Genomic DNA, 13,111 nt, shown 5'->3' on the forward strand with positions numbered 1-13,111 from the left:
CTAAAATACTCTGTGGTAGGGACCTTCAGCAGGTCCTGCAGTGTTGCACATGACAAGTAGGGAGTGCCAGGAATTAAACTCAGAATAACTGTCAGGTTGGGTCATCTGTGCCCACCCTGCCCTGTGCTTCCTGATGCCGTCTGAGATTCCTTGTGTGGTCAGCCACATCTGGGGACATGTTGCCTGTTATACTTTCTTGGTAAGAATAGAAAGTTTTGAATCAGTGAAATTTAGAGCAACATGTTTTGTCAGCAAGATAGCTGGAGAAGCAGAAATGACTTAGGAATAATAAGGAGGAAGTGACTGTCATTGTATGACAACTCAGATAATTTCACAGTCATGAGAAGACCTCAGACAGACCTGGGAGTCTGGGTAGAATTTGTGCTGAGGACCAGGGATCAAGTCAATGAGCTGGTTGCCTGGCATGGCCCTCTGCATTCTAGGATCCCAGAGTCTCCCAGTTGCCCTGGGTGCCCAGGGTTTGGGGGACAGGGGTGTGGCAGCACCCAGAGCACTCCCTTAGTGTACCCAACCCTTAGTGAGATGGCAAGAGGTAGATAACTCATGAGGATGACTGTCCAGCCAGGCAAGAGGTTCCCAGTGCCTTAGAGGCCATGGTAGGAGCAGAATTGGGGATGGGATGACAGTGGGACCCTCAGGTGTTAGAACCAGAAACAGCATGGGAGTGAGTGGTGGCCTCTGGGACAACACAGAACCCGTCCTATTCCTTGACTTTCTCTGCTTTTTGTCCAGATAGGTGAAATACTCAACTGGATCCCTCCTGGATCTCTACTTCCAGGCCTAGCCAGTATTAGGAAAAGAGGAATAGCATAAAGAAAGGGAGGAAGTGACTCCCACTCCACCCCTCTTGTCTGATGGAAAAGACCCAGACATTGTTCTTAGAAAGGTCCAAGGCAGGGACCCAGGGACTGGTTAATGAATCAACAAGTCCTAGATCGACAGTCATTCAACAAGCACTCTTCCACTCTCCCACCTTGGAGCCTTTTTATTTACTGCTTCCTTGGTCTGAAATGTACTTCCTCAGGGTATTCACATCTAAGACTCGCCACATCACTACTTGGAGGTCTGGGCTTAGTCAGTTCTTCAGAGAAGCCTACTGTGACCACCATATTGTAAACAACGCCATCTATTCTCTTTTCCCTCACACCATCACCACACACTCACACACATGCAAACACACACACTTGTCCCCTCTCTCTCTACAGTGTAAGCTCCAAGAGGTGAAGGAGTCTGTGTGTTCACAGGTATATCCTTGGTGACTAGGACAGAGCCAGACACATAGTAGGTGCTCAGTAAATATCCGCTGAATACATGAATGAGTTGCTTTACTATTTATTATGTACCCATCACTCTCCTGGCCAATAAGAGACAAAGAAGAAAAAGACAAAGTCTTTGTAGTGGTAAAATGCTGGGGTGCTAGGGTCAAATCTGCCTGCCCTCATTTCTGATCTCAACCTGGCCTCCCCAGTCCAGGCCCACCTCCCCCATCTTTGTTCCTTCCCACCCTGATCCCCTTCATCCTCTCCTCTCCCCATTCTAGGCGCCATCATCTCTAAACCAGATGCCTTTGTAACAGCATCTTGCCTGGCCTCCCAGCCTCCACTCTCACCTGCTCTGTCCCTTCATGCAGCTTCGCATCCTCTTTCCCAAGGCCCATGAAGCTGGAGTTATCTGGCCCCTGCTGGTCCCTTCGCACCTAGTTCCTGTCACTCAGCTCCACAAGCCCTCAGCTCCTGCTACCCTTGCCTGCTTGGGCCTTGGGTGGGAAACGAGTTAGGCTTCTGTACTCCCCAGCTCAGCTTCTCTTTGTTTCCTGGGTAGTCTTGTTTCCCTCCCTAAAACATGTAAGCTCCCTGGGAGCTGGAACGGTCTTTCATAAAATTTGCAAGCTAATGGACCAGACTTCAGATGTATCCTGAGCCAATTACTTCCTCTCTGCAAGCCTGAATTTTCTGTCAAATGGGGAAACAAATCACTCTTGTTGAGGGTCTCAGGAGTCTGGGAATGCCCAGCAGTCTGCTGGCATTAGAGTGCTCAGTAACTTAGGATCTTGACCATCCAGTGTCCCTGATTCAAGAGAACCTTAGATCAGAGAGACTGTTTCACCTCAATAGTTAGAGAGCTTCATTCTGAAGGGAAAGATTTTCTGGAGTTTTTTCCTTTGAGGAGTCCAGGTTGCAGGGCAGGAGGTCCAGGTTGAAGACCCAGAGGCGATAACAGGGTCTTCCTTTCTCCTCACCGCTCCTCCCCAGTCTCAGGCTGGTCCCACTCCCTCTGCACCCAGCCTTCCCTGCCCTTTGCCTCCTCTGCTTTGAGCTCTAGCCCTGCATTCTGACCTATCTCCTCGAGGGAGCCCAGATTGCAACACAGCCCTTGTTTACTGCATTCTAGTATGGCTGGGGGCCAAGGGGCTTCCCTGCGGGGCCCTGTGGGTAGCCTCTATCAGGCCTTCCCTCCAGGTAGCCTCAGGTGTGATTTTTATCCTGCCTACAGTAGCTTTACTAAACCCCAGAACACGGGGGACGTGGGGAGGAGGGTCGGGGCTGCAATGACTGAAGAAGCAGAATTTGGTATCTTTCCTGAATGTCTCTGTATTTCAAAACTTACCCCTCTCCCAAGGTTTTTGAAAGTGATGAGGCGTGATGAGGGTGGCCTTTCTGTAGGGTTCCACTTTCTAGAGTCAAGTCCTAGAGATGGGATCCTTCTAGGGCACCGGGACCCAAAGATTTCTAAGATAACCTTGCACCCATGTGGGGAAGACTTCTAGCACCTTCTCTGCAGGTTTAGACATTGGATTTGTGAGCACACAGGCAACCAGTCTCTTAGGGATGTTAACCAAACACATCTGGAATGATTGCCTAGAGCAGACTACCAGCCCATCCCTTCCTGAAATGGCTCTGTGTTCTTCCCTAATCAGCACCTTACCCAGGATCAAAGTACCTGGGAAGCAAGTTAGGCACAAGGAATTTGTTGGTGAGCACAGACTGATGACAAGGGAGGTTAAATGGTTCAGAGAGACTTTGCCTAAGCTCTGGGGAAGCCCTCCATGAAGTTCCTGAGATATGATGTTTACAAGGAAAGCAGGATGGGCCAAAGGGTGTGGGAGTGATAAAGGAGACAAGGAACTTTAGGGAAGTCACTGGGAGTGTATGGTTTCCTCAGAAGAGGGGTGGCAGCCTCTGCACACTGGCCATCTACCATCCTTAGTCTGTGGACGTGTTTTATTTTGTCCACAGAGTGTTTTTAATTAAAAGCAAAAAATGTTGTCAATTCAAAAATTGGGAGATTTTACATTAAACTCAGGATTTCTGGCTTCACCCTTGGAAAGATTGTACCCTGTTGGCCCCACCAGTCTTTATCTGTGGTCAAGTGTGGGTAAAATTGCAGTATTTCCAGAACCTCTCCCTTGGCCTGTACATCTCCATATCAATAGGTATTTCCAAGGGGGGAGAGAAGTAACCATCTCCACATCAATAGGTGATTACAAGGGTAGGGGAAGCAAAGGTATAAGTGGACCAGAGAGGTTTGGTGGGGTCACTTTTATGCAGCCAGGTGGTGAGAGACACAGGGTAGCAGAAGTGGATGACTCTGTGTAAGCAATAAATGTGTTTCTCCCACTTTATTTCTCCCTTTGACTGATTTCAGTTTCAGAGGTAATTTGCCCCAGGCTGGGAGAAAGATTCCCCCACCCCACACCCCACACCCCACCCCTGGAGTAAAATCTGGCGATAGTTGGCAGGACCTCTGAACCCAAAATCTGTCTTCATGGGTGCTATGCTTGGGCGGGCTGACCCTGTGGACAGTGGGGAGGCCCCAGTGGCTGCAGCGGTGGAGGGTGCAGCTTCGCCTGAGAGTTCCCTATCCATGAGGGTTCCTCTTGGGGAACCGCTAGTGGGAAATTGGTCTAGGGTAAAGCACCTCCTAGATGGTGGGGACTTCCATAGAATTGGGAAGGGTGGAGACACCGGAAGCTGTGGAATTAGCCCTCTGTGAGATAGAAGACTGCTTAGAGGCCCTGAGTGTCAGTGTAGCAGCCGGGATTGTGGGATGTTTGTTTGTCGAGACAGTAGAAATCAAAGAGAGGGACACACTTTTGGCAGGAGAGAGAAACACTTCAGCATCACTTGGAGGAGCTGGGTGATGACCTATGGGATGCCCTTAAGAAAGGCAGTTATTGAGAAGACAAGTCGAGCTCCTGGAAGATACGTTAGCAGTGAGGGAAGAGGCAGCAGGAGGATCTGCATTGCAGGAGGCCATGGGGTGGGGGTGGGGAGGAAAGAGTGGTGCCTTCAGCCCCAGAGATGGTAGATAGACTGCTGCAACATCTGTGGGAGAAAGGATGGGCTGTGAACAGCACCAAGGTTCAGGGACCTGGTTTGTCAGTAAACTTCTTGGTTGTCTGGTCTAGTAAAACTAAAGCTATTCTTGAAGCAGTCATAGACAAGGTCCAGGCTTTCCCTACCACTACAACTGTGGCAGTATTGCAAGAGTTTTTGGGCCTTTTTGGTTGCTGAAGAGTGTTTATCCTGCACTTGGCACAAATTCTGAAGCTCTTACACTGTTTGGTACAAAAGGGCATCCGGTGGGACTGGGATGAGATGTGCAGCTGCTTTTACTAATGCTAAGTGAGCAGTCAAGGCAGTACAGGTCTTGAGTATAATGGACTCATCAAGGCCCTGTGAGCTAGATGTTCATGTAACCGAAGATGGTTATGGATGGAGTCTTTGGAAGCGGCTTGAATGGATGTGTGAACCTATTGGATTCTGGTCACAACTATGGAAAGGAGCAGAAGTCCAGTAAACCTTGATAGAGAAGAAACTGGTTGCTGTGTACCATGCCTTGCTGGCTATGGAGCCCATCACTGAAGCAGCTCCAATGAAGGTAATAACCACATATCCCATTGTGAGGTGGGTGCGAACTGGACCCAAAGCCCACAGAGTGGCATAGCACAGATGCCTACACTGGCCAAATGGGGTGCATATTTACATCAGAATAGTGCTCTTTCCACTAGCCCCTTAAGTGGATAATTCCCAACACTTCTTGGGACCAGTGACATATACTAGTGAAAAGCAGGAAGAACTTACTTTAGAGCCATTAGTAGCCATGAGTCTTTATGAGGAGGGAACAGCTCCTATACCTGAAGATGCTTGGTATACAGATGGCTCCAGTTGTGGACAGCCCCTGAAGTGGAGGGCTGTGGCTTTCCATCCTAAGACTGAGATGGAGAGGGTAAGAGCAGTCAATGGGTTGAGTTGCGGGCAGTATGGCTTATGATCACCCAGGAACCCTCCCCTATAGTTGTCTGCACTGACAACTGGGCCATCTGTGAGAGCTTGACCCTGTGGCTGCCAGCATGGTACCATGCCAACTGGTTGGTTAGTCACTGGCCCTTTTGGGGGCAAGAGGTGTGGCAAGACCTATGGGCCTCTGGTCAGACTAAGACAGTTACTGTATATCATATGATGGGCCATTTGTCTTTGGCATCCCCAAGGAATGCTGAAGCAGACACATTGGCCAGGTGCGTTGGTTAGAAGGAAAGCCTACCTCTGATGTATCCCAGTGTTTACATCAGCATTTATTGCACAAGGGGTAAAAGACAATGTGGGGCTTGCCGTTGACCTTTGAAGAAATCAGCAGAGCCCGAAAGGACTGCCTTGTGTGCTCTAAGAGGGACTTACACCAAGTCCCACAGCAACATGGGATAATAGCTAAGGGGCCAATACCCTTTGTCAGGGAGCAGATAGACTATATTGGGTCTCTGCCCATATCAGAAGGATATCGGTATGCCATAACTGTGTGTACACAACTACTGGACTGTTGGTTGCTTTTCCTGCATGTCATGCAAACCACTAAAAGGGGCCTAGAGCATCTCTTTGTATCCTATGGCCAGCTGCAGGTGATTGAGAGTGATCAAGGCACCCACTTTACTGGACATGCATTACAAGAATGGGTGCAGCAATTAGGAATAAGGTGGAAGTTTCATGTACCATATAACCCTACCTGGACAAGTATGATAGAGAGGTACAATAGTTTTTTGAAATCTGGCCTGAAGTCAGACACCAATAGCCCATGGGGCTGGTCAGTTTGCTTATGGATAGTGCTACGGCATTTGAATGAGAAGTTCCAAAAAGGACCCTGAGCCCTGTGGATATGCTAATACATATTGCTGCCTCACCTATACAACTGTATGTGCAAACCAAAGAGGAGTTATTGAAGCCTGGATATGGCCAGTAGAGGAACATCCTGCTGCCAGTCTCAACAGCATTAAACCCTGGAGACTCTGTTGAGTGGACTTGGCCCTGGACATTTTGATACATGCACCAGTGATGGCTGGCCCTTCTGGCACCGTGGGGAAAAGGCCTGGAGCTGGTTTCCTATGTGTTCCTAGAGTAAGAGCAGTGTGGCCCCCAAAGATCACAGTAGTATACCCAAAACGTCTGGGAGGTAAGAGCATCTCACGGAGAAGTTTTGTTTTATCTTTATGCCAGTGCATGTACCTCCCATAGCCCTATATATTGACCCATCTGTAACTCCCACAGGGAGGGGAGTGAAAGTCTGGTATACTCAACCAGGACGAGATCCCATTCCTGCCACTGTCCTATTACAGGACAACTTTCTTGCATGCATACTACCTGATGGACAAGATTTGCCTGTGCTGGTGTCATTAAAACATGTATCTTATTGCCCTTAAGGTTATTTTCTTCTACAGTTCCTGTGGCCTGGACCCATCCCCTGGCTGCAGCTGCCACATAATCATTGCTCTGAATTCCCTACCTGTTCAGCTACTGGTGCCAGTGGAATGGGTAAGCTATGGACTTAATCTGCCTTAGACTTCGAACCTAGCTGAATCCTTCAGCTTGAGGATTATCATGATTTTATTGCTGTTGCTATTGTATGTTATTAGCCTGGTTACAATGCTCCAGTATTCTCACACAGGGGCCATTGCAGAAGATGGGGAACAAGTAGATTGTGAGGTGAGATTTCTGGAGGGGTGGGCTGTGGGTAAAATTGCAATATTTTCAGACTCTCTCACCTGCCCTTGTGCATCTCCATATCTATAGGTGTTTCCAAGGGTGGTGAGAAGTAGCCATCTCCATATCAATAGGTGATTACAAGGGTGGGGGGAGCAAGGGTATAACTGGACCAGAGAAGTTTGGTGGGGTCCCTTTATTGCAGCCAGGTGGTGAAAGACACAGGCGAGTAGAAGTGAATGATTGCTGGTAAGCAATAAATGGGTTTCTCGCACTTTATTTCTCCCTTTGACTGATATTGGTTTCAAAGGTAATTTGCCCTGGGCTGGGAGAAAGATTGTACCCCTCCAGAGTTACACCCAGTCCCTCCTCTGTGTTGCCTGCTGGACCCTCATAGGATTTCAGTTTGTAAGTCCAGCTCTGTGTTATGCCAGTAGAGTGACCCAGCTGTATGTTCACTGTCTGCATATTCTCACCCTATCACACTGCCTTGCCCTGCCCTGTTTTGTTCACAGTACCTCTGGCCTCCTGCAGACCAACCCGTCTCTCCTGTGCAGACTCATGCCCACCTTCCATGGTGGCTCTTACCCCTATAGCAGTGCTGTTTCACTTCCAGGTTCAAGTTCCTGGGAAAGAATGTTCCTAGTCCAAAAGAGTCACGCTACTCAGTTTAAAAGGAACGAGGTAGTCTGAGTACTGGTTACTCTGGGGCTAGGCAGCCATCCCTGTTCAGAAAAGCTGTGACCAAGGGCTGGGGGCAGGGTCACATGGTATATTAAACACAGATACCTGGGCAGCAGAAGAATTATGGCCCAACCCCCAGCCATTCCCTGAGGCTTGCTGGGGTATGCTGACAGCTCTGCCTCTCTGACTCCCCTCCTTGTAAGCGTCCTGGCTGACTGCCTCCTTTTCACCTGGCATCCATTATTTGTAAAGGGTCCCTTCCTCCTCTCTTCCAACTTTGCCCTGGATGATAATTTGTCTAACCCTTATGAACCGATTTTATGAATACATTTCAATAATTCTAAATGCAGCATTCCCCAGCTCCAAAATTTACAGAATTCTCAATTTTTTCCAGCAAGAGACCTGACACCCACTCCATCTGTCTGTTTTATCAGACCCTGACCCTGGTTCAAGGCCCAGTCAACCATTCTGCTCAGATCATGGCACAGTGGCATGATCCTAGCATTTGAGAGCTTCCTGGGGTTTATCTCCTTTTTTTCTTTCCCCCCATTAGTACCCCTCTAATGGGGTTGATGTATATATACCCTTAACAATGTGTGTATGTGTGTGTGTTTGTGCTTTCGGCTTTCCTAAGCGGTGTTGTGCTATACATGTTCTGTTTCCTACTTTTTTCAGTTAACAGCATGATTTCAGACCATCTCTGTTGGTAGACTTATAGATCAAATCCACTGTTTAATGAATGGTAGGTAAATTTCCAGTGGTGGCTAGTGAAAAAAATTTAGTGGCATAACCTGCACTTGTGAGAGAGAAATGAATAGAAGGTAATAGAAAATATCAAAGTGCCTCAAACCTAATTGGGGTAAATAGTATCTCATAAATTTTTTTTTCAAAAATAAACACAGAGACATTTAAAGATGGTGGCGTGAGAGGTGTGACACCTCTACAATTACATATAATATGAAATTATAATTAATACAACTAATCCTGAAAGAGCAACAGGAAAGAGGACTTTGCCAGAATGCATACATCTGGAGAAAAGAGCAGACCTCACGGAACAGGGTAACGTACCAAAGCTGTGCTCTGGTGGGACCCAAGCCCTTCCCCAACCCCAGTTCACAGGCAGGAGGAAGAGAAATGGAGCAGGGAGGGAGTGGAGGCCTGGGACTACTGAATACCTAGCTCCAGAGATTTGCTTTGGGAGCACAAACCTACATTTCATGGTGCCTGCATTGTACACTCATGATTAGGGGGTTGGAAAGCAAAAAACAGGCAGAATTCCTGGATAGACTGAGATTATAGCTGGTTGTGGAAAGCAGGGATCCATCTCTGGCTCCTCTGGAACAAAAGAAAGGCAGGCAGTCTGACAGAATTCCTAACAAGGAAGCCCTTAGCAAGAGGGCTGCTAAAGGGGCAAGGACTGCACAGAGCTTACTGCTTAAGAGAAAGGACAGGAAGTCAAAATTGTCTGGGTACACTCTGCCCAGCAGGTTGAGAGCTTGCACGATCTTCAAGTGCTTCAGCTCCCTGGCTGGCTACACAGCTCCAAGGACCCCCTCTGTGATATGCAGCCTACTGCACCTTTCTCCTGGCCAGCCCCACCTGGCTCACAACTGGCAAACCCTACCCTGGTGTTAGGCCAGCCAGAGGGAAGATCTGTCTACAGCACCTACAAACACAAAGCATAGAGGCTTATACCTGTGTGCATGGCCCACTGGTTCTGTCAGTGGAGGCAGGCATAGCAGCCGGGAAGCAGGAAACAGCTCTATCTTCCCCCCAGGCATGAATACCACTCCCCTGCAAACCCCAACATTGCTTCAGGGCCTGAGCAGCTCCAGAGAGAAGAGCTTTGGGAACACTAGATGGCACCATATACAAATATGAAATGCCAAAGGAACCTGTTTCAAAGTAAAATTAATAATACAACTCCTGAGAAAGATTTCAATGACATCAAATTGATGAATCTTCCTGAAAGGGATTTCAAAATAAAAATCATTAACATGCTCATGGAGGTACAGAAAAATATTCAAGAACTCAGGAATGAATTCCAGTGGGAGATCCGATCATTGAAGAGCACAATGGAGAGTATTAAAAGCAGATTAGATATGGTGGAGGAGATGACAAATGAAATAGAAACTAGAGAAGAGGAATACAAAGAAGCTGAGGCACAGAGAGAAAAAAGACTCTCTAAGAATGACAGAATATTGAGAGAACTGTGTGACCAAACCAAACGGAAAAATATTCATATTATACGGGTTCCAGAAGAAGAAGAGAGAGAAAAAGGGATAGAAAGTGTCCTTGAGGAGGTGATTGCTGAAAATGTCCCCAATCTGGGGAAGGAGATACTCAGGCCATGGAGGTGCACAGATCTGCCAACACAAGGGACCCAAAGAAGACAACATCAAGACATATAATAATTAAAATGACAAAGATCAAGGATAAGGACAGATGATTAAAAGCAGCCAGAGAGGGAAATAAGATCACATACAAAGGAAAGCCCATCAGGTTAACATCAGACTTCTCAGCAAAAACCCTACAGGCAAGAAAGAAGTGGCATGATGTATTTAATGCAATGAAGCAGAAGGGCCTGGAACCAAGATTACTTTATCCAACAAGATTATCTTTTAAATTTGAAGGAGGGATTAAGCAATTTCCAGACAAGCAAAAGCTGAGAGAATTTACCTCTCACACCCCGTCTCTATAGTGTATTATGGAGAGGCTGATACAGGTGGAAGTGTTCCCAAGGTTTAATAGCTGTCACCAGAAGAAATAAAACCACAGTAAAGAAAGTAGAACAGCTAATTACTAAGCAAATGCAAAATTAACTTAACTATCCCCAAAGCCAATCAACAGATAGACAAAGAGTACAGAATATGATAACTAATATATAAAGGATGGAGGAGGAAGAAAAAGGAGGAGAAAAAAAACTTTTGGATTGTGTTTGTAGTAGCGTATTAAGTGAGATAAGTTAGACTATTAGATAGTAAGGAGCTAAACCTTCAACCTCTGGTAATCACAAATCTAAAGCCTGCAATGGTAATAAGTACATACCTATCGATAATCACCCTAAATGTAAATGAACTGAATGCACCAATTAAAGACATAGAGTCAATGAATGGATAAAAAAACAGGACCCATCTATATGCTGCGTACAAGAGGCTCACATTAAACACAAAGACATACACAGACTAAAAGTGAAAGGATGGAAAAAGATATTTCATGCAAATAATAGGGAGAAAAAATCAGGTGTTGCAGTACTTGTATCAGACAAAATAGACTTCAAAACAAAGAAAGCCACAAGAGACAAAGAAGAACATTACATAACGATAAAAGGGTCAACCCAACAAGAAGATATAACCATTATGAATATCTATGTGCTCAACACAGGAGCACCTTCATATGTGAAACAAACACTAACAGAATTAAGAGGGGAAATAGAATGCAGTCATTCATCCTAGGAGAATTCAACACTCCACTCACTCTGAAGGACGGATCAACCAGACAGAAAATAAGTAAGGACAGAGAGGCATTGAACAACACATTAGAACAGATGGACCTAACAGACATCTACAGAACTCTACACCCAAAAGCAGAAGAATACACATTCTTCTCAAGTGCACATGGAACATGTTCAAGAACAGATGATATACTAGGCCACAAAAAGAGCCTCAGTAAATTAAAAAAGATTGAAATTGTACCAACCAGTTTCTCAGACAACAGAAGTATGAAATTAGAAATAAATTATGCAGAGAAAATGAAAAACCCCAGAAACACATGGAGCTTCACAACATGCTCCTAAATAATCAATGGATTAATGACCAAATGAAAACAGAGATCAAGCAATATATGGAGACAAATGACAACAATAATTCAACACCACAAAATCTGTGGAACACAGCCAAGGCCATGCAAAGAGGAAAGTATATTGCAATACAGTCCTACCACAGGAAAGAAGAACAATCCCATATGACCAGTCTAAACTCACAATTAATGAAACTAGAAAAAGAAAAATGAGGTTCAAAGTCAGTAGAAGGAGGGACATAATAAAGATAAGAGCAGAAATACATAAAATCGAGAAGAATAAAACAATAGAAAGAATAAATGAAAGCAGGAGCTGGTTCTTCGAGAAAATAAACAAAATAGATAAACCCCTAGCCAGACTTATCAAGAAAAAAGGAGAGTCTACTCACATAACAGAATCAGAAATGAGAAAGGAAAAATCACAACAGACACCACAGAAATACAAAAACTTATTAGGGAATATTATGAAAAATTATATGCTAACAAACTGGATAACCTAGAAGAAAAGGACAACTTCCTAGAAAAATACAACCTTCCAAGACTGACCCAGAAAGAAACAGAAAATCTAAACAGACCAATTACCAGCAATGAAATTGAACTGGTAATCAAAACCTACCTAAGAACAAAACTCCTGGATGAGATGGCTTCACCACTGAATTTTATCAAACATTTAGTGAAGACCTAGTACTCATCCTCCTTAAAGTTTTCCAAAAAGTAGAAGAAGATGGAATACTTCCAAACTCATTCTATGAGACCAGCATCACTCTAATACCAAAACCAAGCAAAGACACCACAAAAAAAGAAAATTCCAGACCATATCCCTGATGAACATAGATGCAAAAATACTCAACAAAATATTAGCAAACAGAATTCAAAAATACTTAAAAAAGATCATCAATCATGATCAAGTAGGATTTATTCCAGGGATGCAAGAATGGTACAACATTAAAAAATCCATCAACATCATCCACCACATCAGCAAAAAGAAAGACAAAAACCACATAATCATCTCCATAGATGCTGAAAGAGCATTTGACAAAATTCAACATCCATTCATGATAAAAACTCTCAAGAAAATGGGTATAGAGAGCAAGTACCTCAACATAATAAAGGCCATATATGACAAACCCATGGCCAACATTATACTTAACAGAGAGAAGCTGAAAGCTTTTTCTTTAAGATTGGGAACAATACAAAGATGCCCACTCTCCTCACTTCTATTCAACACAGTACTGGAGGTCCTAGCCACAGCAATCAGACAACACAAAAAAATACAAGGCATCCAGATTGTCAAGGAAGAAGGTAAACTGCCCTTGTTTGCAGATGACATTATATTGTATATAAAAAACCCTAAAGAATCCACTCTAAAACTACTAGTTCTAATATCTGAATTCAGTAATGTTGGAGGATACAAAATTAATACACAGAAATCTGTGGCATTCCTATACACTAACAATGAACTAGCAGAGATAGAAATCAGGAAAACAATTCCATTCACAGTTGCATCAAAAAGAATAAAATACCTAGGAATAAACCTAACCAAGGAAGTGAAAGACCTATACCCTGAAAACTACAAAACACTCTTAAGAAAAATTAAAGAAGATACCAATAAATGGAAACACATCCTGTGCTCATGG

This window comes from Manis javanica, chromosome 7, assembly GCF_040802235.1.
Source record: "Manis javanica isolate MJ-LG chromosome 7, MJ_LKY, whole genome shotgun sequence".
NCBI lineage: Eukaryota > Metazoa > Chordata > Mammalia > Pholidota > Manidae > Manis > Manis javanica.